The 27,093-nt window shown below is 44.3% G+C and overlaps 1 non-coding gene and 1 pseudogene across 1 annotated transcript; both read left to right on the top strand.

The window, feature by feature from the left end:
* Positions 1–6,431: 6,431 nt before the first annotated feature.
* On the top strand, positions 6,432–6,504 carry TRNAE-CUC (transfer RNA glutamic acid (anticodon CUC)). The gene has a single exon. It is a non-coding gene; the product is annotated as a tRNA-Glu (tRNA).
* Positions 6,505–26,219: 19,715 nt separating this feature from the next.
* LOC121818521 (refilin-B-like) lies at positions 26,220–26,834 on the top strand (annotated as a pseudogene).
* Positions 26,835–27,093: the final 259 nt, after the last annotated feature.

Genomic DNA, 27,093 nt, shown 5'->3' with positions numbered 1-27,093 from the left:
AGTATACACTGAATGAGTGTTACCCATTCTCGTTATCATTATTATTGCCATTGTAGTAGTGTTCCTCCTCAGCACAGCCGTCTCAGAGCCCTTTCTTGTTTGTGTAATTCTCTGGGCACTTACCATTTGTTCTTATTACTTTTTTAAAAAAATTATTTAATTGGAGGCTAATTACTTTACAATATTGCAGTGATTTTTGCCATACATGGACATGAATCAGTCATGGGTGTATATGTGTTCCCCATCCTGAGCCCCCCTTATTACTTATCACTATTTCATCAGCCTTGGTATATTGTAAACTCCTCTTAGAAGGAAAGGCCATGTTTTCTCTCTATATGGAAGGGAGGGGAAAGAAAGTAGTTGAAACTATTTTGTACATAGTGGGTGCTCAGGATACATTTATTTGTTGGTACACTGCTGGAATTTAAGCTCCATGACAGCGTGGACCTTGTCCATCTCATTAACTATTGGATCCCCTGAGCCTACTTTTTTACACTTACGTTGAGCATATATGGAACCCTCAATAAACATACATTGAATAAAAGAATGAAAGGCGTCTCTTCCCCCCTACCAGGATTCTTTAACATACTTAGGAGGTATTGGTGCAAATCCAATCTGCTGTTTTAACATAGTAGGTTCTGGAATCTCTGTTAAGAGTTCCCCATTTTTCCTTTGGGAAACTGTCCTTCACCCATTTAAGGTGGCTTTCCCCATCTGAACTCTAGGAATGGTCATGTGGCCCAGGACTAGCCAATCAGAGAAAACTATCCCCTGGCCACAGTGATTGGTTCAAGATGGGCTTGTAAGTCAATAAAAGCCAATCAGAGCTGAAAGGATTGGGAAGAAAAAATTTGCTTTCCTCAGAGGAAGCTAAGTCATGAGAATACAAGCCTAGAGCTGCTACTGGCCGCATTACCACAAAGAGGAAAAAGCTTGCCTAGAAAGGAAGCAAACACAGAAAAAGGCCTGAGAAACAGAAAGAGATAGGTTCCTAATGGTATTTTTTGAACAAGAATATCTATTTGTGCCTAAATCCAAGCCCTTGACTGTTCTAGAGACAATTAAAAAAATTTTTTTAAAGTCACCTTGAGCTGAGGGCTGGTCACACATCCAAAGGAGAGCAGGTTAATGTTTGGATTCTATAGATAGGGAGTCATAGTAGACATAAACATATGTCTTTATAGGAATCTGCCCAGCCACAGTGATCTTTCTGTAAGAACTGGCGCCTACCCACAAACGAGACTAACAGCCATTTTAGTACTGAACCCTGCCCTCCAACTATACAACTGGTTGGACCAGTAGATGTGTAAAGCAGCATAATCAGATGAGATTCTCTCTCCCAGGGATTTGGGTTTAGGACTGAAGAGATCCTAGTTCTGTCTGAACTACATGCTTAAACTGAGGGGATATAAAGTCGGGAGCTGGGAGAAAGTCACATTCATGCGGGACCAGAGAAACTGATCTACTCAAGAAGAATGAGGTTGACTCACATGGGAAGAGAGGCTGTGACCTCTCTGAGAAATAGAGAGAGAACAGAAGAGAGAGACAGAAGAGTTGCTTCCTCTTCTCTCAGGAGGTTAATTACTTCTCCTTTCAGGCTCCAAGAGATTTCTCTGGGTTCATATAATTCTCTCTTCCACCATTACCCTCCCTGCTTTTTCTAAAACTTAAAATAGCTTTAGTGGTTTTTGTGTGTGCAGGGGTTGTTTTTCCTTATACCTAAAATGTTTTTTAGACAACCATCTTAAGAACAAGTCTGCAGTCAAGGTGTCCTGTTTTCGAGGCTGATAAAGTCCCTTTGCTAGGCTTCCTAATCAAGACACCTACACATTCAGTTATTAGCTGTGTAACCTTGGCCAGAACACATGGATTCACTGAACTGGCTTCCTCCTCTATAAAACAGGAATAATAACGCCCACCCTACCAGGTAGTTAAGAGTGAATGAGATAAGGTGGAAAGGTTTTATTTAGCACAGTGCTGGGCACCAAGAAGCCATGTAATCATTTTGTGCTGAATGCAAAAAAAGGGGTTGGGTCCAAGCCTAGAACCAGGCCACTAAAAGGTGCCAGTTGGAGAAGACTCTTGAGAGTTCCTTGGACTGTGAGGAGATCAAACCAGTCTATCCTAAAGGAAATCAATGCTGAATATTTGTTGGAAGGACTGATGCTGAAGCTCCAATACTTTGGCCACCTGATGTGAAGAGCCAACTCATTGGAAAAGACCCTGATGCTAGGAAAGATTGAAGGCAAAAGAAGGGGGCAGCAGAGGATGAGATGGCTGGATAGCATCACCAACTCAGTGCGCATGAGATAGTGAAAGACAGGGGGCATGCTGCAGTCCATGGGGTCACAAGGGGTCAGATACGACTTAGCAACTGAAGAACAACAACAAGGACTACACAAGGAAGTTTAAGGGAACAAGCCTTCTCCCCATCAGCACCCTTTTCATCATGTGCACCCAATTTTCAAAAGCATTGAGGAAGCAAAGAGTATCTTTATTTTTAAAAATGCCAGTTCTGGGCACTTCCTTGGTGGTCCAGTGGTTAAGAATCTGCCTTGCAATGCAGGGGACTTGAGTTTAACCCCTGATCAGGGAACTAAGATCCCACGTGCTGAGGAGCAACTAAACCCACATGTCACAAGTACCGAGCACGCCACAACTAGAGAGTCCAAATGCTGCAACGGAAGATCCTGAGTGCTGCAACTAAGGCCTGACAGAGTGAAATTAATTATTTTTTTAAAAAAGGGTATATAAATGCCTATTCTGGAACTCATTCCAATGATATAATTCAGACCAAAAAAATACATTTGCATAAGAATGCTCATTGCAGTAGTGTTTATATTGGAAAAAAATTGGAAATGATTGACATGTTCAACACTGTTTTAATAGATGCTAGTACATATATACAACAGAATATTATAAAGACTAGAAGAACAAAAGACACAGCCTTCTTAAATTAAAATAAACAGGGAGTAGTTTGCCAAATATTATAATGTAAAATGCAAAATGTGAATGTTTAAGGTATAAGCACAATATTTCAAAGAAGTTTCTCCTGCTCATCCCAGCATCACACACACTGTCTCACACACCACTCGCCCAGCAATGCATTCATCTTCTCTGCCTTTGGGGTAACTTGGGTGGGAAAACTGAAGAAGCATTTATGTAAGTTCAAGCCCTAAGGCCTCTAACATTTGAGGTGTAGACAAAGATGGATGTTCACATCATTTTCTGAGCTTCAAAAAAAAGCAGGTTACAAAAATATTGCCGACAATGTGAACAATGGTTATCCCAGGCCATGGGATTTCAGGTGTTTTTCTTCCCTTTGTACTGTCCTGTATTGTTTGAAATGTACATAGTGTGTATACATTGTGTTTATATTTATGAGAAAAAATGAAGCTATTTTCATAAGGGAAGGGAGTCACCTTGATTTTATTTTCTCCTCTATTGTCCTCAATACGTATTCTACCAGATTACCTCTAATATGCCTTCCTTCTTCAAGCACTGGGAGACGTACCTGGCTGCCCGGTTCTGTGGAGCTGCTCCAGACAGAAGCCCCTTGTTCAGGGAGGGGAACCTTCCGTGAGCCTGGCAGAAACGCTAGGCAGCTCACTACTGCCCTCTCCTGGTCAGAACAGGGCAGTTCTGATCTAGCTAAACAGCACATCAGTCACATCGTGATTGGCCAAGGTCATCCCAGAATCGCGACTTTTGGCTACCCTTGCAGTCATCAGTGTGCTGCACACCACCGCTTGCTCTAGCAGTTGGAATATAAAATCTCCTGGGAACCTCTGGCTTGGCGTGGACAGCACTGTCCTGATGGGTTTGCAGTCATTACACTCAGCCTCCCTTAGCCCAGGTCATGGCCTGTTGGAGGGTGGGGTACTGAGTAAGTGATGAAAAACTTTCCTGCCCGCTAAAGAGCACTGATGGTCTGGAGTTCAGATTCTAGAAAGTAGAAGGCAGGGTTGAAAGAAGATAAATGCAATCATCCCAATTATAAAAGCTCTTGGGACTTCCCTGGGGGTCCAGGGGTTAAGACTCCGAGCTTCCACTGCAGGGGGTGAAGGTTCCATGCTGGCTGGGGAACTAAGATCTCACATGCCATGTGGTGTGGCCAAAATAAATAAAATAAAGCTCTTGTTCTTGTATGCTTCTAATTACGTTTCAAGTATTTGTCAAAGCAGCTTGATATGTACAAATAAATTCGCACAAGGATATTTGTTGCAGAATTGTTGGCAAAGCACAAAACTGCAAACAATCTAAATAGCCCTCAGTATGGGGGCCTTTGGACAGAATGGAATAGTATGCAGCTGTTAAAAAGAATGAGGTAGATCTATATGTGCCACTCTGAAATGGTCTCCAAGATTCATTGTTAAGTTAAAAAAAAAACCCGGCACGATATGTAACTGTCAATAAGTGTAAATGTGTTGTGTCTTAAACAACGATCTGTATAATAGTACACATTTCTAAAAAAAAAAAAAGTACACATTTCTATTTAGATATGTATAGAATACATTGGAAGGAAACAGTAGAAATTCATAATAATAATGACTATCTCTGGAGATGGCAAAAAGAAAAAAGAACTAATCTCAGTTCAGTTCAGTTCAGTCGCTCAGTCGTGTCTGACTCTTTGCGACCCCATGGACTGCAGCACACCAGGCCTCCCTATCCATCACCAACTCCTGGAGCTTACTCAAATCCATGTCCATTGAGTCGAACCCAGGTCTCCTATATTAGAGGCAGACGCTTTAACCTCTGAGCCACCAGGGAAGCCCATATGTCCATTGAGTCAGTGATGCCATCCAACAATCTCCTCCTCTGTCATCCGCTTTTCCTCCCGCTTTCAATCTTTCCCAGCATCGGGATCTTTTCAAATGAGTCTGCTCTTCACATCAGGTGGCCAAAGTATTGAATTTTCAGCTTCACCATCAGTCCTTCCAATGAATATTCAGGACTGATCTCTTTTAGGATGGACTGGTTGGATGTCCTTGCAGTCCAAGGGACTCTCAAGAGTCTTCTCCAACACCACAGTTCAAAAGCATCAATTCTTCGGCGCTCAGCTTTTCTATAGTCCAAGTCTCACATCCATACATGACTACTGGAAAAGCCATAGCCTTGACTAGACGAACTTTTGTTGGCAAAGTAATGTTTCTTCTTTTTAATATGCTATCTAGGTTGGTCATAACTTTTCTCCCAAGGAGTAAGTGTCTTTTAATTTCATGGCTGCAGTCACCATCTGCAGTGATTTTGGAGCCCAAAAGAATAAAGTCTGCCACTGTTTCCACTGTTTCCCCATCTATTTGCCATGAAATGATGGGACCAGATGCCATGATCTTCGTTTTCTGAATGTTTAGTTTTAAACCAACATTTCCACTCTCCTCTTTCACCTTCATCAAGAGGCTCTTTAGTTCTTCTTTGCTTTCTGCCATAAGGATGGTGCCATCTGTGTATCTGAGGTTATTGATATTTCTCCCAGCAACCTTGATTCCAGCTTGTTCTTCATCCAGGCTGGCATTTTGCATGATGTACTCTGCATATAAGAAATACACACACACACACACACACATACACACAAAACTATTAGAACTAGTAAATGAGTTTGGCTAGGTTACAGGATATACACAAAAATCAGTTGAATTTCTATACACTGTATCTTAGTCCATTCAGCTGCTATCATAGAATACCATAGATTGGATGCCTTAAAAACAACAGAATTTATTTTTCACAGTTCTGGAAGCTGGAAGTCTGAGACCAGGGTGTCAGCACGGTCAGGTTCTGGTGAGGATCCTCTTCTGGGCTGCAGACAGCTGTCTTCTCCGGGGTCCCTTTTGTAATGGCTCTAATTCCATTCATTGGGTTCATGCTCATGATCATATCATCTCCCAAAGACCATCATCACATTGGGGATTAGAACTTCAATGAATGAACTTTGCGGGGACACAAATATTTAGCCCATAATAACTAGCAATGAACTATCTGAAAATGAAACTGAGAAAATAAATTTATTTACAATGGCATCAAGAAGAATATACTTAGGAATAAATTTAACAAAAGGAGTACAAGATTCATACAGTGAAAACTACAAAAGGTTATTGCAAAAAGAAGAGATTAAAAGAAGATCCAAAAGATACCTAAGACTTAAATGGAAAGAAATCTGTTCATGGATTGGAATGAACAGATGGGATTCTGGGGAGTAAGATGATAACGGTCCCCAAACTAATCTACAGTTTCAATGCAAGGCCTATCAAAATCTCAGCTGGCTTTTTTTTTTTTTTTTTGCAAAAATTGACAAGCTGATGCTAAAATTTATATGGAAATGCAAATGACACAGAATAGTCAAAACAATCTTAGGGGGGAAATTTCAAGCTTCTTAACATAGCTGAAATAATCAATGTGTGTACTTGCACAAGAATAAAAAATAAGATGAGACTTCCCTGGTGGTCCAGTGGCTAAGATTCTGCACTCTCAATGCAGGGGGTCCAGGTTTGATCCCTGATCAGGGAACTAGATACCATATACCCAGTTAAAGACACCACAACAAAGATTAAAGATCTCTAGCACTGCAACTAAGACCCAGTGCAGCCAAATAAACATTTAAAAAAAAATAAGATTCAGTTCAGTTCAGTCACTCAGTCGTGTCTGACTCTTTGCGACCCCATGGACTGCAGCATGCCAGTCTTCCCTGTCCATCACCAATTCCCAGAGGTTGCTCAAACTCATGTCCATTGAGTCAGTGATGCCATCCAACCGTCTTATCCTCTGTCGTCCCCTTCTGCTCCTGCCTTCAGTCTTTCCCAGCATCAGGGAATGAAATAGAAATGAGAGTCTCGAAATAAACCTCTACATTTATGCTCAATTACTTTTAGACAAGAGTGCAAAGGAAACAATTGGATATCCATAGGCAAAAGGACAAAGCTGGATCCCTACTCATACCATATATACAATTCAAAATATATTATAGACCTAAATGTTAAAGCTAAAACCACAAAACTCTTAGAAGAAGATATAGCAGCAAATCTTTGTGACATTGTATTAGGCAATAGTTTCCTAGATATGATACCAAAAGGACAAGCAGCAAAATAAAGAAACAGATAAATGGGGCTTTGTAAATATTGAAAATCTTTTGCTTCAAAGGATAATGGAGCAATGAAAATCTTCTGGAATTAGAGTGTGGTGATGATAGCACAATCGTGTGAAGATACTAAAAATCACTGAGCTTTATACTTAAAAGTGAACTGTGTTGTATGTGAATTATGAGATTGGTGCAAACATAATTGTGGTTTGGGACTATGAATTTTAAATCATTATAACTAGGCTCAAACACATCTGTATTAATCAAAGTAGGAACCATTGCAATCAGCACATTTTTGCCAACAACAAATAAGTTTGTTTATTCCTGTAGTGTAAAAATCTGTGCTTCAGGATTCGACAAACTCTTTTAAAGCATCTTCTGCCTCCTGCTGGTTGTGGAAGCATTTTTCCTGCAAAAAGTTGCTTGAAGAAGCGGTAGTCTGTTGGTGAGAGGTCAGGTGAATATGGCAGATGGGGCAAAATTTCGTAGCCCGATTCTTTCAATTTTTGAAGCATTGGTTATGCAATGTACGGTCGGGCGGAGGCATGGAGAAGAATTGGGCCCATTCTGTTGGCCAGTGCCGGCTGCAGGCACTGCAATTTTCAGCACATCCCGTCAATATGTTGAGCATACTTCTCAGATGTAATGGTTTCACTGGGATTCAGAAGGCTGTAGTGGACCAGACCAGCAGCAGACTACCAACAGTGACCATGACCGTTTTTGGTGCAAGTTTGGCTTTGGAAAGTGCTTTGGAGCTTCTTCTCTGTCCAGCCACTGAGCTGGTCGTCGCTGGTTATCTCGTAAAATCCACTTTTCCTCGAACATCACAATCCAATCGAAAAATGATTCATTGTTGTTGCAAAGGCTAAGAGAAGATGACACTTCAAAACGATGATTTATTTGATTTCCAGTCAGCTCATGAGGCCCCTATTTATCGAGTTTTTCCACTTTTCCAATTTGCTTCAAATGCTGAATGACCAGAGAATGGTCAACGTTGAGTTCCTCAGCAACTTCCCCTGTAGTTGTAAGAGGATCAGCTTCTATGATTGCTCTCAGTTGGTCCTTGTCAAATTCCGATGGCCTGCCACTACGCTCCTCATCTCCAAGGCTCTTGTCTCCTTTGCAAAACTTCTTGAACCACCACTGCCCTGTACGTTCATTAGCAGTTCCTGGGCCCAAAGTGTTGTTGATGTTGTGAGTTGTCTTTGCTGCTTTATGACCCATTTTGAACTCAAGAAAATCGCTCAAATTTACTTTTTGTCTAACATCATTTCCATAGTCTAAAATAAATATAAAATATACATAGTAAGTGAAGTCACTCAGTTGTGTCCGACTCTTTGCGACCCCATGGACTGTAGTCCACCAGGCTCCTCCATCCATGGAATTTTCCAGGCAAGAGTATTGGAGTGGGTTGCCATTTCCTTCTCCAGGGGATCTTCCTGACCCAGGGATCGAACCTGGGTTTTCCACACTGCAGGCAGACACTTTTATCATCTGAGCCCCCAGGGACGCCCACATAATAAGTCATTAGCAAAAAAACATGAAGTGACGGACTTCCCTGGTGGTCCAGTGGTTAAGACTCCATGCTTTTGATGCAGGGGGCGCAGGTTTGATCCCTGGTCAGGACGCAGGTTCAATCCTTGGTCAGATCCCACATGCCACGGTGCAACTAAGCGTGTGCTCTTAAACAATGACCCAACTTAGCTAATAATAATATATAAATAAATAAATATTTTTAAAAAACATGAAGTAAGAAATGAGTATTAAAATGATATATAACATAACCACATTTAAGAACATATTCCAATATCAAATGGCAAAGTTCAACAGTGCAAAACTGCAATTATTTTGTACCCACCTAGTATATGGCAATAAAGCTATTATTTTTTAAAAAAGGACTTTGTGTGTGTGTGTGTGTGTGTGTGTGTGTGGAAATGGGAAACACCCATAATTTCCTCCTGATGTTTTCCTTCCATGGACAAGGCATTCATTGATACAATAATCCTGTCTTCTCTCTGCCTCTAATTCACTCTTCCCCTAAAGCAGAGAAATGACTCAATGGATCTGAGTTCGGGATAAAGAACTGTTATGTGTAGTTCTGCACACTCCTTTCCTCCTGGATTTCCAGGAGGCATTCCGCAAGCTTCTCTATATCTATGTCTCTACAGCATCAGGCACTACCGGTGAGTGGGTGATTAATTTGGACTAATTCTGGGGTTAGGTTAGGAAGCAAACCTATCTACAGACATAAGCCACTATATCCAACATCAGTTTTATCAATAATAAAACTATCTTAGTCTCTGTATATCTTATATATTTATCTTATTTATTAAATGGTTCAGAACTCTTTCAGGCAAGGAGGGTGCTATTTATTAATCCCCAAGAACCCCAGCAGCACTGGGGCCCTATGTGAACATCATCAAATAACGACTGTGAGGACTTTCCTGGTAGTTCAGTGATTGAGACTCCACGCTTTCAATGCAGGAGGTGTGGGCTCAATTCCTGGCCAGGGAACTAAGATCCCACATTCTGTGTAGCACAGCCAAAAACAAAACAAAAAAAACCAAAACCCAATTTGTATATCACAAAGACACTGAGTTTGGAGAGGTAGCGTGGAACAATGGGATGAGTCAAAAGACCTCTTTTCTCCTTCATTCAGACGTTTATTCAACAAATATTTACCAAGCCCCTCATATGTGCCAGGCATTGCTAAAGGAGCTGGAGAGTCAGTTTGGAAGAATAATAACCTAACTCCTGCTATAAAGGAGCATACATTTTAGTGAAAAGACTGATAATAAACCAGAGTATATTAATACATTATCTTAGATGGTGTTAAGTCCTAAAGAGAAAAAAATAACATAGGAAAGATGAATAGGAAAGAAATATCAGGAGAGGGTGTGAAATTTTAGGTAGAATATCCAGCAAAAGCCTCACAAGATGGCATTGGAACAAAGACCTGAAAGAGATCCAGAAGCTAGTCATGTGTATATTTGGGGGAAGAGATTTTCCAGGCGGAGCGGACAGCATATGCAAAGGCTCTGAAGTAATGGGGAGGAGGAGCCTGGAACATGAGGTCTGAGAAGTCTCAGGAAGCCAGCTCAGATAACGCCTTGTGGCTTAGACTATGGACTTTGGCTTTTACTCATGACTTTAACCGCTGAAGGTTTTCAAGCAGAGAGGTGACATTTGAATCTGTTGAGAACAGATTACAGAGGGCAAAGGCAAAAGCAAGAAAATCAGCTAGGAGGCTGTTACAGTAATGATGACGATGGCTTGGACCAGAAAAGGAGTAGTGGAGAGGGTGAGAAAGGGTCAACTCTGGAGTTATTTTGAAGGTAGAGCTGACCGAGTGTGTTGATAGCCTGGAGCTAGGGTGTATGAGAGAGAGAAATTAAGGATATTTCAAGGTTGATGTTCTGAAGAACTGAAAGATGCAGTTGCAATTAATTGATCAGAGGTTAGGGGGAATGGACCAGGAACTCAATCCTGGGCATGTTAATTTTCAGATGCCCATTGGACATTCAAGAGGATATGTTAAAAAGACAGTTAGATACGTGAGTCTGGAGTTCAAAAGAGACGTCCAAGCTACTCATTGGCTTACCATTCAGCCACTTGCTCGCCTCGTGACCTTAGACAAGTCACCTATCTTAGAGCCACATACTCCTCTTCTGTAAAATAAGGATAAAAGCAGTAGCTCTAACACAAGGTTGTTGTGAGAATCAAATGTGAGGATCCGTGAAGTAACTGGTTCACAGGAGGCTCTGAATAAATTATCACTATTATTAAGTTCAATTAAACATGCACTTAGTTGCTGGAAACACAAACAATGAAAGATACAGTCCCTGCCCTCAATCCCAATGGAGAAAACTTGGTCAAAGTTTTCAACAATCTTTCAGGTAACAATAATCATTTGGGAGAAATGTCGGGTCCTGGCACCTAATAGAAAAAAGAGAAGGAAGGAAGAGTCAAATACGATGGACAATAGGGACTTCCCTGGTTGTCCACTGTCTAAGACTCCACGCTCGCAATGCAGGGGGCCTGGGTTTGATCCTTGGTCAGAGAACTAGATCCCAACATGCCACAACTAAAAAGATCCCTGCATGTTACAACCAAGATCAAAGATCCCTCAGGCTGCAGCTACGACCTGGTGCAGCCAAATAAATAAACAAATGTTTAAAATTTTCAAAAAAGCAAAGATAATGGACAACTAACCCCAGGATGAAACAGTCCAGAGAACCGGAGGGAAAACCAGAATTTATATGTGGTCCTCATATCAGCTTTCTGGGAAGCCTTGGACTCATCAACTCTCTATCTCTCTCACTTCCCCAAAGGGTAAACCCCAGTTCCCCTGAGATGTTTAAAAGTGACCAAAGGTGCTCAGGGGAAAAACACAGATGCGATAACACTAATCACATCACTTCCCTCAGGCCTATTTCCCCTTTCCTCTGATTGAGCCCTGTCTCCCCATGAGGACTTCTCCAATCTCCTGTGAGCTCTGAACCTGGTTTTTCTAAGCTTCTAAGCAACAGGGTAAATAGCTCAGAGACACTCAACGACATTGAAGAACCCAGCACACGGCAGAGGTGCTTGAACCAAAACGAAGAGGAAAGTCAGGAGCATAAGGGGAGAGAAGGTATCACTGAATTCATACTGGGAAGGGGTTGTACCAGGTGTTCTTATGGCTCATAAAGTTGTTGCAAGGATTAAATATGAACTCACATTAGAGCATTGGGCCCAGGGCCTGGCATATAGTAAGAGTGTAATAAATGTTGGCTATATCATTTTTATTGCATCTCTTTTAATCCTCACAACAACCTTGCAAGCTTAGTCCCCACAACTTTACAAACTGGGCTCTAAACTAAGAGGCAGGGACTTCCTTGGCAATCCAGTGGTTAAGAATTTGCCTTCCAATGCAAGGGATGCAGGTTTGATCGCTGGTCAGGCAAATAACATCCCACACACCATGGGGCAACTAAACCCTCACACTGCAACTACTGAGCCCACATGCTCTGCAATGATGACCCAGTGCAGCCAAAAGTAAAAATCAAATAAGAGGCTATGCTGTGCTTAGTCGCTCAGTCATGTCAGACTCTGCGACCCCGTGGACTGCAGCCCCGCCAGGCTCTTCTGTCCGTGGGGAATCTCCAGGCAAGAATACTGGAGAAGGTTGCCATGCCCTCTTCCAGGGATCTTCCCAACTCAGGGATCAAACCCAGGTCTCCTCCATTGCAGGCAGATTCTTTACTGACTGAGCTACCAGGGTATAATAGTACATGCTCTTGGATCAGACAAATCTGGGCTCACGTTCCATCTCTGCCACATCTAGGCTTTTGGAATCCTGGGAAAGCTGTTTTATCTTACTGTAGAGAGGAGGAAATAATGGTCATTACTAAACGAAGATTCATCTAAAACACTTGGTGTAGGGCCTGGCACACAGTAACTACTCAAGAATCACTAGATATTCTTAGTACGCTTGGGGGAGAGGACATAAAAGTTCCAGAGGTTAGGTTACTTATCCAAATTCACACAGCCAAGTAGAATAGACTCCTGTGGTTTTATCTTGCTCAACATCCATACCTCCTCTTTTGGTTAGAGCACCTTCGCTCTTTAGAGAACCACCCTCCCCCCTCCTTAGGCCTTGTGATTTGACACAAGGGTGGAGTTGACACCTCTATTTCAAGCTTTTAGTGAGGGTGTGTGACTCAGATCTGGCCATTTGCTTATCCCATCTTCCTGGTCACACCAATTGCTTCATGGGTGAACTTGTGGCACTTCCCTTGTGGTCCAGTGGCTAAGATTCCACACCCCCAGTGCAGGGGGCCTGGGTTCAATTCCTGGTCAGGGAACTAGATCCCACATGCCATAACTAAGAGTTCAAATGCCACAACTAAAAAAAAAAAAAATTCCACATGCCAAATCAAAGAGAGTAGATCCTGTGTGCCAAAACCAAGACCTGGTACCACCAAATAAATTAAAAAAAAAAAAAAATTTTTTTAAAGAGTGATCTTGTGGCCCATGCAGAGCCAACAAGAATGCTGGATCTTTGTTGAATCCTTCGGGAAAGACATGAACCTGGCTTTGGATGTGACATTGGGAGGCTATAAGTTTGGATTTGCTGGGGGTTGTCAGGTAGAGAGAATGCCTGAGCACCATGCAAATCCAAAGGAAACAGAGCTGAAGGATAGAAAGACACTGAAACCTGCAAACTCTGAGCTCTTGCCTAAACACTTGAGCAAACACGTCTCAAGTCTGTACCTCAAGCTTCAGGTACTTGAAGCAATAATGAGACAAGAATTCACATTCTCTCTCTCTCCGCCTAAAGACAACCAAAAAATCCTTACTTGGCAAATGCATCAGACAGGGTCCCAACTGAAAGCAGATGGCACACTCAAACTAGAATCATTTGAGGAGGGTTTATTTTCTATGGCATAGACAATGTAAAGTGAAAATGAAAGTGTTGGTCATTCGGTCGTGTCCGACTCTTTGCGACCCCATGGACTATAACCCGCCAATCTCCTCTGTCCATGGAATTTTCCAAGCAAGAATACTGGAGTGGGTAGCCATTCCCTTTTCCAGGGATCTTCCTGACCCAGGGACTGAACCTGGGTCTCCTGTATTGCACACAGATTCTTTACCATTTGAGCCACCAGGGAAGCTCAGCGTAAGAGAACCTCAATGGGAAGCATGGTGACCTGGGGCTAGTAATAACTGAGGAGTTGTCGCTACATCTAGGCCTGAAGAACACAGGAGAAAACAGTCACCTGGACCCAGGGGAGGGCCTTTGGTGGAAGAGCAGTGGCTGTCCATCACAGAGTACTGCCAGCTTGTGGAGGGAGCCAGGGGTGTAAATACCTCTCTCTCCTCTTGCCTGTCATCCACAGGCTCCTCAATGAATAGGCCTAGAAAGAAGCCAGAAGGCAAAAAGCCTGTAGGTGTAGCAAAACCAGGCAGACCCAGAGCAGGATGAGAGATGGATCCAGAGAGGCAGACAGGAGATGGCCCGAAAGCCTCATCTGGCTGTCTCTCGCATAAAGTCCCATGAAGAACTTCGGAAGCTCAGAGCTTTAGTACTCTCATAGTTCCCTGTACAGTGCTCACCTCCCTTCCCGGGAGAAGAGCCCCGTGTTGGCACACAGGAGCTAGGAATTCTGAGCATCTGGGAAGAAGATGCTAAACTTGCAGAGAGAAAGCAGCTGCCCGGCCAGTGGACCATGTGGCCAGAGCCCTGGACCCTCAGGCCCTCACCCCGCCAGCTCCTCTGACCCCAGGGAAATCTGCCTGCCGGCCGGTTTGGCCCCAGTCTCAGGCACCACAAGGCAGCAGCTCGTGACTTCCCTTTCTCTCCATAGGAGATGTCTGTTTCCTCCTGCAGCCAAGCCAGAGAAGCTTCTGGGATTCCCCACGACTGGCTGGGGCCCAAGAGGGCCCTGAGGACAGGGCTGAGCTGCATCCAAGTATCTCGTTTTGGCCACACAGACACCTGTTCCCTCTTCTTCCTTTACAAAACAACTCACCCTGATCTTTTCAGCCAAAATAGTTTCCTCCCTACCTTTCAAATCCAGTTTAAGCCTTAGAGTCTCTTCAGAAAGGCTTCCTCATTAACTCGCCTGACTCTACATTCTCCTGCTGTAACGATGATAACAGAAGCACTTCTACATATACAATAACTAATAATGCTGCTGCTGCTGCTGCTGCTGCTAAGTCTCTTCAGTCGTGAACTCTGTGCGACCCCATAGACGGCACCCCACTAGGCTCCCCTGTCCCTGGGATTCTCCAGGCAAGAACCCTGGAGTGGGTTGCCATTTCCTTCTCCAATGCATGAAAGTGAAAAGTGAAAGTGAAGTCGCTCAGTTGTGTCTGACTCTTTGCGACCCCATGGACTGCAGCTCACCAGGCTCCTCGGTCCATAGGATTTTCCAGGCAAGAGTACTGGAGTGGGGTGCCATAATAGCAACTCTTATTTACCCAGTGCTTTCTATGTGCAGACCACTTAACTCATTGCCTTGTGGAAACCATTTCACTTAATCCTCACAACCACCTTGTGAAATAGGTGCTATCAATAATAGAGAAGATGTTGTGAACTGGAACCCCTCAGATTGGCCCCTTAGAAGCAATTACTTTATCCATTTCTACAGAGGAGAAAACTGAGACTCAGAGAGGATTAAATTACTAGTTTAAGTTTACACAAGTAAGCAACAGGCAGAGAAGACACCTAAACCCAGGGATGACCGGTTGTGAAGCCCAAGCTCTTACAACTGAAATGTTTTACTGCAGTCCAGCTGTGGGCAATCTCAGAGTTAGGTAGTGGCTGGAGGAGTTCCTGAATTTTCTCTCTAACATGTATGTACATGTGCTGGAATCACAGTCAGTGACCTTAACTTATGTACATATAATGTAAGCAACACTATTCCCCAAGTTTTTGCAGCAAACACCACTAGCGCCCCTTTGTGGTTAAATCCGCTTGGTCAGCACTCCAGCTCTCAAACCCTAATGAGACGCCAAACACTTGAAGATAATTTCATTAGTGATGTCAGAACACATTACAGATGGAATACAGAAAACAAAGGAACCCACTAGGGGTTACTGGTAAGACGCTCACGGTATTAGCCTGCCCCATCTCCCACTGCCAACAAACCATCTTTAGCCACTTGGAAAATTGGCCTTGTTTTCACTTCCTTTGTGAAATGTCTCATGTGGTAATTTTCCCAGAGTGTAAACAAGTCTTTTCACAGTAATCAATTCATTAACTTCTCACAAAAACACTATAAAGTAAGTCATGTTATCATCTCCATTTTATAGATGGGGCATCTGAGGCTCAGAGAGGTTAAGTCACTTCCTCAAAGTCACACAGCTGGCAAGTGATAGTGCTGGGATTTGACTCGTTGAGTCAACCTTCTGAACTTAGGCATTTAACAACTGCTACTTTGTAGTTTGACAATAAAGCTAAATGAAGATTATGAGAAAATCCATCAAAGCTCTAAAAATGAAAAACATGCTATGCAGGATTGTAGAATCTAATAATCAGTAACACAGATGAGAGATCGTCCACTTAGAATGCGTGGCTGGTTGGATTGATCAGCAAAGGTAACGTGGAGAACAGAGAGCTGAGGAACGGCCATCAGAGTGTCTATGGGACAAGCAGGTAAGCTTAGAGAGCAATCAGGGAACAGACATCCGTGGTGGAGGGTGAGTGAGCGACCCCCGAACCTGCAAAGGGAAACTTGAGGATGGTGCTAGAACATCATCAGGTGGGAGAAGTTGGGAGAAGCGACTAGCAAAGTGAAGAAGAGGAGCTCTTCTTTTCCTTCCGTACACCTCTGTTTGCTAAATCCCTATTCTATGCCAGGCACTGCTTCCTTCACAGAGTTTGCAGTCTAATGGGAGAATGTATTAGTACAGTTTTGGTTGCAAGTGACAGAAACCAACTCACACTAGCTTAAGCAAAGGGGAATTTGTTGGCTCACTTTACTGAAAAGTTGATTGGAAGGGTGGACCTCAGGCTGGTTGATCCATGGGCTGGAAAATGTCAGTGGAGGCTTCCCTGGTGACTCAGTAGTAAAGAGTCTGCCTGCCAATTCAGGAGACATGGATTCAATCCCTGATCTGAGAAGACCACATATGGCATGGAGCAAATAAGCCTGTGGGCCACAACTATTGAGCCTGTGCCCTAGAGCCTAGGAGCCGCAACTACTGAGCCCACGTGCTGCAAGTACGGAAGCCCTTGCATCCCAGAGCCTGTGCTCAGCAACAAGAGCAGCCACAGAGATGAGAAGCCCACACATGCAGCTGAAGGGTAGCCCCCACTTGCCGCAGCCTCAGAAAAGCCCAGGCAGCAACGAAGACCCAGCACAGCCAAAAATAATAACATTTTTTTAAATTAAAAAAATGTCAGTGGGAGTCAATCTCCTCCTACCTTGATCCTGCTCTCCTCTGAGTTTCCTCCATTCTCAAGCAGCTTTTCTCCTTCTGGTGGTATTGTGATGGCTGTCCCTGGCTCCAGGTTTTCTTCTTAGCCTGTCAATGCCATCCCTCTTCTAACTCCTGCCCTTGAAAAAGAATTTCTTTCCCATTTGTTCCAGGGAAACCCCTAAGATTGGCTCTGATCAACTACCTTGATTCCATGCCTAACACTGACCCAGTTATGGGGCTTAAGGATGGAATATGACAACTAGCCAGGCCTGAGGGACAGGCACACCCTCCCGTGCAGCCCTACCCAGACCACACAGATTGAGGAAAGAGGGATGGTTCCCAGGGAAAACTAGAGTGCTAACTAAGAAGCGGGGAATGAATGCTAAGTAGGCAAGAACAACAGACGGCTGATCCAGGGATTCAGGCAATGATCCTGGTGATTACAAAGGCGTGTGATAAATGACATGTAAAAGGAAGTGGCTGGAGGAGCACATAGGAAACACCTAACCCAGAGGAAGTAACTGTAAGAGGAGACCTGAGGACGTCTCAGGACAAGGAGGGGCATGGAAGGGGTAAGAAGGAAACGGGTTGTGAAGGTTTCTTGAGATATGTGAAACTGCGTGTTGTTTGTTAAAGTCACTTCTGCTACTGCTGCTGTTGCTAAGTCGCTTCAGTCGTGCCCGACTCTGTGCGACCCCATAGATGGCAGCCCACGAGACTTCTCCATTCCTGGGATTCTCCAGGCAAGAACACGGAGTGGGTTGCCATTTCCTTCTCCAATGCATGAAAGTGAAAGGTGAAAGTGAAATCGCTCAGTCTGTCCGACTCTAGCAACTCCATGGACTTCAGCCCACCAGGCTCCTCCGTCCATGGGATTTTCCAGGCAAAAGTACTGGAGTGGAGTGCCATTGCCTTCTCCGAAAGTCACTTCAGTTGTGTTCAACTCTTTGTGACCCTATGGACCGTGTACCCCGCCAGGCTCCTCTGTCCATGGGATTCTCCAGGCAAGAACACTGGAGTGGATTGTGATGCCGTCCTCCAGCAGATCTTTTGGGCCCAGGTACTAAACCTGCATCTCTTACATCTCCTGCATCAGCAGGCAGGTTCTTTACTGCTAGCGCCACTTGGGAAGCCCATGTGAAACCGTGGTCTGAGCATTAAGAGGAACAGTGCGAGTGAGGATGATTGCCTGGATCATGAACTTGGCCGGAGCACAAAGGAAGGCAAATCGATTTGGGCCTAAGAGGAGTTGAAGATTTCAGTTTGGGGTGTTATTTTTGAGGGGCATGAGGGTCATCCTGTTAGAGATATCAAAGAGTCGGTTTGGACATGTGCATGTAGGGTTTAGGTGCAGAATCTCTGGAGGCAGCTGCAGGATGGTCACTGAAGTGTGGGTGAGACATTTCTGGCTGAGAAGATCAAGGCTGAACAGACTCGTTGAAACGGTCAATGACAGACTTCCCTGGTGGCCCAGTGGTTGACTCTGCTGGCCAATACAGAGGACATGGGTTTGATCCCTGGTCCAGATACTTAAGATTCCACATGCCGAGGAGCGACTAAGCCTGTGCTCCCCAACAAGAGAAACCCGAGAACTGTAATTAGCATAGCCCCCACTCACCACAACTAAAGAAAGCCCACACATCACAATGAAGACCCAGCACAGTCAAAAATAACAATTTTTTTTTATTTTAAAAGTGTGCTGCTGCTGCTGCTAAGTCGCTTCAGTCGTGTCCGACTCTGTGCGACCCCATAGACGGCAGCCCACTAGACTTCCCCGTCCCTGGGATTCTCTAGGCAAGAACACTGGAGTGGGTTGCCATGTCCTTCTCCAATGCAGGAAAGCGAAAAGTGAAAGGGAAGTCGCTCAGTCGTGTCCGACTCTTAGCGACCCCATGGACTGCAGCCCACCAGGCTCCTCCGTCCATGGGATTTGCCAGGCAAGAGTACTGGAGTGGGGTGCCATTGTAGCCAAAAATAAAAAAGAAAGAAAAGGGCATCCAAATGGCCAATAAGCACATGAAATCAGCATATGAAAACATCATTACTTATTAGAGAAAACACATGAAAACAATGAGATGCCATTACACACCTATCAAAACGAATGAAATTAAAAGGACTGAAAGTATCAGCAAGGATGCCAAGCAAATAGAACTGCCAACGGGAGTGTAAACTGGCACAACCATTTTGGAAAACTGGCAGTAATTTATTAAAGCAAAACATATGTATCTGCTTTGCCCTAACAATTCTACTCACATATATATAGCCAAGAGAAATAAGTGCTTAAGGCCATCAAAAGATTTGTAAGAGAACGTTTGTAACAGCTTTATTCAGAAGAACAAACCAAATGTCCTTTGTTATATGTTCATTAAATACAATACCACACCACACACAAGCAAGAACTTAGTACTGACACAGATGAATCTTAACAGTTATGTTGAGTGAAAGAAGCCAGACTGTGTGATTTTATTTATAAAAAGCTCAAATACAGATATAACCAGCTGATGGTGATGGAGGTCATACGGTGTAGCTTCTATTGTGGAAGGGGATGCACCTGAAAGGGGGCCACAGGAGGCTTGCTGAGGTGCTGAAAATGGTTTGTATCTTGATCTGGATGGTGATTATAAAGGTGTTTACAGTATAAACATTTAGCTGTTTATTTAAGATTTTTAAGATCTGTGCATTTGTACAAACACGGAAAACATAGCTAATGTTTTATAATAACTCTAAATGGAGTATAACCTTTAAAATTGTAAATCACTATATTATACACCGGTAATTTATATAATATCACAGCATTACTATGCTTCAGGGACTTCCCTCATGGTCCAGGGGTTAAGACTCTGTGCCTCCAATGCAGCGGGGGTACAGGTTTGATTCCTGGTAGGGGAACTAAGAACCCCACACACCGTGTGGTGTGGCCAAAAAATAAAAAAATTATACTTCAATTAAAATAAATACTTTAAAGTTTTTACAATAGTGTGTTGGTTTCTGCCATACACCATGAAAATTTTTTAAAAAGAGATTTGTGCACATTACTGTTTCTATTTCATGCCTAAAAAACCAGGAGGGAAGCTTAGCCCCACCTCCAAAAGACAAAAGAAATGATGATAGCACTAATCTGGGCACTATTGGTATTGATATTTTACAGTTTGGGATATGAGATGATGTTTCCTAAGACCCAGCTTGATAATGAGATCCCCCAGGGCCAGAAGTCTTTGATTCTGATCTCTAGTGTTCAAAAGCATCTATATCAGGCCCACAACATCCAGGACTCAGCGTCTGCTCAGAGCAGCACACTCCAGCCCCTGAGTGCTCAGCTCAACACTTATTTCTGGCATCTCTGCTCTGTGCCAGGCCCTGAGCTGAGAGATGGGAGTATGAAGACGAATAAAACACCATCCCTGCACACTTAAAAGCTGCCAACCAAGAGGTGAGTGCTCCAGAATAAAGGGTTCTTGCAGCAACCAACTTATCCATCAGCACATATAAAATAATAATAGTAACAAACAACCACCATTTATGAACTGCCAGGTGCTTTATGTAACAGATTTCATGCCCCCCCCCCTCTTAATTGCTATTTAAAACCACAACTGCCTGCAGCTACTTTTTTTCTGTTAGGGGAGTGGCATAATTTTTCTCTGGGTATACAGGATCTTTGTTTAGAAAATACTTAATAAGTTGCTTTGGCATGAAGAATGAAACTCCCCGGGGCTAGGCAAGACAAAGGAGCTGAATTGCTTTGCAAATTAGAGTGGGGAAAACGTGGCAGAAGGGCGAGAGAGCAAGGTCTGAAAACAGGAGAAAAGAAGGAGATGTTAGGAAGTATAGTTAGGGAGATCTATGCTGTTTTTGTTTTCCCAGATTCTGTTCCTTAGGGTACCACCCCTTTGCCTTCCTAACCTCACACATTCTTCAGCTTTTACCTTTCAAAAATTACTTCCTCATACCACACACAGCCTTCAAAAGGAATGAGCCAAATCTCTATAGACGTGGGAAAAGGCACAGGATATATTGTGAAGTAAGAAAAAGTAACCAGCAGAATAGATGCTTAGTAGAGTGTCGTTTTTTAAAAAGGAGTTCCAAAGATGTATTTACAACTGGCTACACATGGAAAATTCCTATAAAACTACATAACACTATTAACAGCTGTTACTACTAGGGATAGTGGTAGGAAATATTCAGCTTTTATTTTCAGTTTTTACCCTTTCTACCTTCAAGCATTTTATCAAGAGATTTTATCCCTTTTTCAAAAGCCTTTTCCTCCAAGCAGCCTTCCCTGACTGCTATAGTCCATCAGGTACCCAAGGTGTCCTGCCCTCCTCTGTTGTGACATTTAGACCTTTGTAATTCCTGCTCCTGACCTCTCCCACTCCTCTACCTCCTGCACCCACTGTACTCTCCCCAGCTCCTAACTGACAGGCACCAGGAACTCCTAGGAGAGTACTTGACATAGCTGTTAACTGAATGAATAAATTCTTCCACCTCCCAAAGAGTTTTTCTCCAACCTTGCTTTGGATCTTCCAGAGAGAGGAAGCACACACAACCCAGCCCTACCTGTGTGTGCTGCTCAGGCCCTGCTCGTGGTATTCCAGCTAACTCTCTGCCCCGAGCAGGGTGAGATGCCCTCTTTCTTCATTCTAGAGATAAGTGGAAAGGCAGCAGCTGCTGCCCTCTTCAGAGCCTCAGCCTTGAGCGACGCTGAAATACCCAAGACCAGGGCAAACTGTGAGAAGTGTGAGCAGGTGAGGGAGCCAATTACCGGAACTGGCCAGGGCAGCCTGGCTGACCTCAGCAGGAGCAGGGATGGCCCTCCCTTTCCATCTTCCTTTTCTTTCTGGCAGCAGGGGAGGAGGAGACCAAGGCCTAATTGCTTTCACCTTGAGAAAAATCTGCTGTTGACCATGTGCAGAGAGAATCACTCAGTTATACAGCAGGGGCTCCAGATGATACCAGATCAGAAAGGCTGACATTTTCCCTGAGGCCCACGCTAACGACTAAGGGGAAGAGACATCCTTGGCCTACTGCCTCCTCCTTGCTCAGGCTCACTAATCACAGTGTCAGCCCATTGCTGGCATTCTTTCTGCCCAGAACCCCACAGGGAAATTTCCAAGTCTGCCTCCTCCCCACCAAGGCTGCTGTCACTAAGATGATGCTTTCACTGGGTTTTGCCCAGGTCAGAGTGAGGGCTCTGGGAGAGAATTAGAGCTGTCTCACAGGCGCCAATGGCCAGGTGGACACCTCTATCAATCCAGCCAGCCTCTACCCACCAAGCTCAGACAGGAAAAGTGATGCTGGCCACTGGGACTGCCAGGGAGCGCCACTGGCCAGCCTCGGGTGCCCGATTCTGCCCAGACACTTCTAACAATTAAGGCAATGGATGAACTCTCAAGGCTTCCTCCATCCCTGAGGAAAAGCAAATTCAAAAGCCACACAGTGTTCTCAACCCCTGCAGAGAAACAAGGAACGTAATAAAGAGAAAGCACTGTAGCTCAGGACAGCAGTCTTGAAGTGATGCTATGCAGGGAGTCTGCCACCAGAAGCTCAGCATTTGAGTCACTGAAAATCACCCAGGAAGTATGTAATACAGCATATGATACGATGAACAACATAAAGTCTAGGAGCACTAGCTAGTCACCTATTGGAGCCCAAGTAGAAGTTTCCTTTAGGAAATTCCTTTTATTTTATTTATTTATTTATTTATGGCTTTGCTGGGTCTTCATTGGGCTTCCCTGATAGCTCAGTTGGTAAAGAATCCGCCTGCAATGCAGGAGACCCTGGTTCAATTCCTGGGTCAGGAAGATCCGCTGGAGAAGGGATAGGCTACCCACTCCAGTATTCTTGGGCTTCCCTGGTGGCTCAGCTGGTAAAGAATCTGCGTGCAATGTGACACACCTGGGTTTGATCCCTGGGTTGGGACGATCCCCTAGAGAAGGGAAAGGCTACCCACTCCAGTATCCTGGCCTGGAGAATTCTATGGACTGTGTCCATGGCGTCGCAAAGAGTCGGACGTGACTGAGCGATTTTCACTTTCACTTTGGGTCTTCATTGCTTTGCTCCGGCTTTCTCTGGTTGCAGTGAGCAGGGCCTACTCTTCATTGTGGTGCACGGGCTTCTCATTGCAGTGGCTTCTCTTGTTGCAGAACACAAGCTCTAGAGTGCAGGCTTCAGCAGCTGTGGCACACAGGCTTAGTTGCTCCACAGCATGTGGAATCTTCCAGGACCAGGGACTGAACCCATGTCCCCTGCAAAGGCAGGCAGGTTCTTAACCACTGGACCACCAGGGAAGTCCTCCTGTAAGAAATTCTCAAGGGACTTCCCTGGTGGTCCAGCGGTTAAGACTCCTCGCCTCCACTGCAGGGTTCAATCCCTGGTTGGGGAACTAAGATCCCACATGCCAGGTGATGCAGCCAAAAGAAAGACATTTTTGAAAGGCAAAAGAAGACCACAGCTCCACACATAGGCCATTTCAACCACTTTCCAGCTGTGTGACTCTGGTACCTTTCTTATAGAGGGAGACTGAAGCTCAAAGAAGTGAATTAATTCTCCCAAGACCTTGAAAGTGAAAGTGAAATTCATTTGGTTGTGTCAACCCAATGGACTGTAGCCTTCTAGACTCCTCTGTCCATGGGATTCCCCAGGCAAAAATACTAGAGTTGGTTGCCATTTCCTTCTCCAGGGGATCTTCCCAATCCAGGAATCAAACCCAGGTTTCCTGCATTGAAGGCAGATTCTTTACCACCTGAGCTACAAGGTAAGGCTGCGTATGGATTTTATCAAAGCCAGTGGTCTCTTTCCTGTTGATTCTTCTAGCCATCTCTATACTGTTTGACCCTGATGGTCACTACTAAATTTTTTGAGACCTCCTGCCTGCCCCCTTGGTTTTCTTGACTCTGATCCCCTGATACTTCTCTCTCTCTTTCATTTCAGGCTCTTCATCCTCCTTAGCTTACTCCCTATTATTCTGTCGTTTGCTTTCCACATTCTACCTTCTCTCCCCCTGAGAAAGGCCACAACACAGTCAACAAAGCAAGCTCAGTCTATCCTTGATCCTGATCTCAAAGGTATCATTATTCTTCCAGCAACCACAAGTCAAATCCTAGATTCTTTTCTGTTTCCTTTCCTGTCTTTCTGAATCTACTCGGTTGCCAAGCATCTCTATTTTTCCTTCAAAATATTTCTCACATGTACCTCCTTCTTTTCCATCTTTCCTCTTGCCATTCAAAGACCAATACCAACCCAGATCTTATCTAGTTTAAGTAGCTAATTCCAATCTATCCTGAGTATTACAGCTGACCTGAAAAGATCACTTTAATCATACCAGATAGTCTCTTTTCACCACTCTTTCATCTCCACTCAAAATTCTATTAAGGCTGTTTCCTTCCTCCAAAGCACTCAAGGGCTTTCATATCTGATTTTCTGCATTTGACTTTCCTTCAGGCCCCAACCTAGATTCTTCACCACATGCACGCCTTCTCCATGTCTATTTTCTCTCCTTTGCATCTGCAGCCTCCTCGGTCTGAAGTGCCATTTCCTGCCGTATTAAAATTCGGTCCATTCTAGCTCAAACCTCCACTCCTCCCGGAGGCCTTCCCTGCCCACTCCAGGGTGTAGTCATCACCTTCTCTGAGTTTCTCTGATGATATTGGTGTGGTCCTTGCGATAGAGCTCTGCCTGTTTGAGGAGTCGGTTGATGGCTACTGGGACACCTGCCTGTGCCTTCAACTCACACCATAGGGCAGAGTTGGCATCTTGTACATCCACTTGGATGACACAGCATAGTGTCATAACAATTTGGAGGTGGACAGACGTGTTCTCATCCTGACATGTCACTTTCCCACTTGTTGCAAGACCAACCTCTCCCAGGCTTCCTCATCTGAAAAATGGCGGTCATAATGGCCTCATAGATTTGTTGTGAAGATTCAAAGATAATGTATGCAAATAACTCTGCACAATGCCTGGCACCCAGTCTACATTCAATAAAAGGTAGAGATTATTATAGTTCCTGGCACCTTCCAGTCTAAGTATTACTTATGCATTCCTACTCATTTGCATAGCCAAATAGTAATTTACATAGACTGTGATATTTTACTATAGGTATATCTGCTTTCAAAACAGCTCTCCTTTCCCAACTTTCCATTTTTATAAATGGCACCACTGTTCCAAGGCTCCCAGGCTGAAACCTTGGCAGTGTACTCAGCTTTTCCTGCTCTTTCATGTGCCAAACTCGTTGGCACTTAACCACGGGCTGTCTCTAACTGTTCTGAGAATGTCTTAACTCCCTGTTGAGACTGTAAATGCTTTAAGAGCAAGAGCTCTGACTTACACTGCCTTGGTATCTATTATACTGTCACGGAGCAGGAACTCGATACACATTTGTTTTCTGACAAGATTCTATCAACAAATTAATTTACAGGGGCAGGTGTGAAGGAGATACTACACCAATCTGAAACACTGATCAGATATTCTGTGATTATGTTTTATCCAACATCCCTTCTCCACTCCATGAATTCCTCCTTCTCATTAAGGCCCAAGTCAATAGTCTCCTTGCTGATATCTTCCATAAATATTATTTCCTTTCTTTCATTTAAACTACTTATTTAATTGCATAAGGTTTTAACCACTTTTTAAACTAAAAACTGAAAAAAAAACTGGAGTTCCTTGATGGTCCAGTGGTTAGGACGTGGGGCTTTCACTGCCACGGTGGGTTCAATCTGTGGATGAGGAACTAAGAGCCCATACACACAGAGAACCTGAAAATGATACAGGTATAAAGTGATGATGAAATTTTTTCCTCTTAGTTTTATTTCTCAGAGATAACAACTGGGAACATTTTGGTGGGTATCCCTCCAGATCTTTTTCTGTTGCATTAGAAATTAATAGCCTCTACTAAGACAGGATATAAATTAAACTTTTAAAAATGATTGTGTTTCTCTGAGATTTTACATGCCCCCCAAAATGACCATTTTCTAGGCCATGGGGAAAAGGGATTAAAATAAATCCAAGTTGTGCAATAAATGAGTAAAATTCAAATTTGTTCCATGGCAATTCGACGTGCCTATCACACTGTACCGTTTGTATACACCTCTGCCTCCCGGCTAGATTTATACCAGAGCAGTAACTGACCTCCATTTTTATATTCCTAACACCTATTTTGCACATAGTAAGGATTCAACACATGTTTAGTGAAGAATGACTTAACTGGGGCAGAGGGGCAGGGTGCAGTGGCCTGGGCCCAGCCATGGGCACCACCCTGGTGAGCCAGCTTGGCCTGCAGGATGTGCCAAAGCACATGGACACGGAGAAGGGCAACAGCACCCTGGACAGTCCAGACTCAAGGCTTCTCCCTAGCCCCAGCCACTGGTCTCTCTTATTGGGCTCTGGCCCAATGCAGGATCCCCCCACAGCCCTGAATCCAGCTTCTCTCTCTCCAACCCCCCGGTCTCCGGCTGCTCGCCAAGGTTATGACCCCTGGCCTTTGGCGAAGGAGTGGTGTTTGACCCCTTACCACCAATGGAAGTAAGGTACACATCCTCTATCAAGTGCAACTCAGACTGGCACTTCATCGACAGTGTCCACCTGTCCCTGGGCTTGGCGGTGGCCTACCTGCAGCCAGATCATTTCCTGGATTCCCAGTTGCATGTGGCACATCTACAAGGCGGAGGTGCTCTTCCGGCCCCGCCACGAGCCTGCCTGCTGCCTCAGTACCACCATCCTCTATCTGAAGTACCCCAGGGTGTTCTGCACCACCACCCTGCATGACAACTGCCGCAGCAACCTGAGGAGGCACCTGTCCAGCGTGGAGCTCAAAGTCAGGGAGTTTCTGGGCGGTGTTCACCTGTTGGAGGAGAGCTGATTCGAGCACGCTGAGAGGCCAGCCAGCTTTCTGGTCCAAGTAGGGTTGGACGAGGCTGCCCTCGGGTGTCATTCCAGCCCTAGAAGAGTCTAATCCAGAAAGTGTGAGTTAGTTGCTCAATCATGTCCAAGTCTTTGCGACCCCATGGATTGTAGCCCACCAGGCTCCTCTGTCCATGGGGATTCTCCAGGCAAGAATACTGGAGTGGGTTGCTCTTCCCTTCTCACCTCTAAGCCCAGCCTGAGGAATAACAACATGT

The sequence above is a fragment of the Ovis aries genome, chromosome 2 (genome assembly GCF_016772045.2).
Source record: "Ovis aries strain OAR_USU_Benz2616 breed Rambouillet chromosome 2, ARS-UI_Ramb_v3.0, whole genome shotgun sequence".
NCBI classification, from domain to species: Eukaryota; Metazoa; Chordata; class Mammalia; order Artiodactyla; family Bovidae; genus Ovis; species Ovis aries.
Note: the sequence above shows the minus strand (reverse complement) of the source record. Positions and strands in the feature narration are given on the sequence as shown.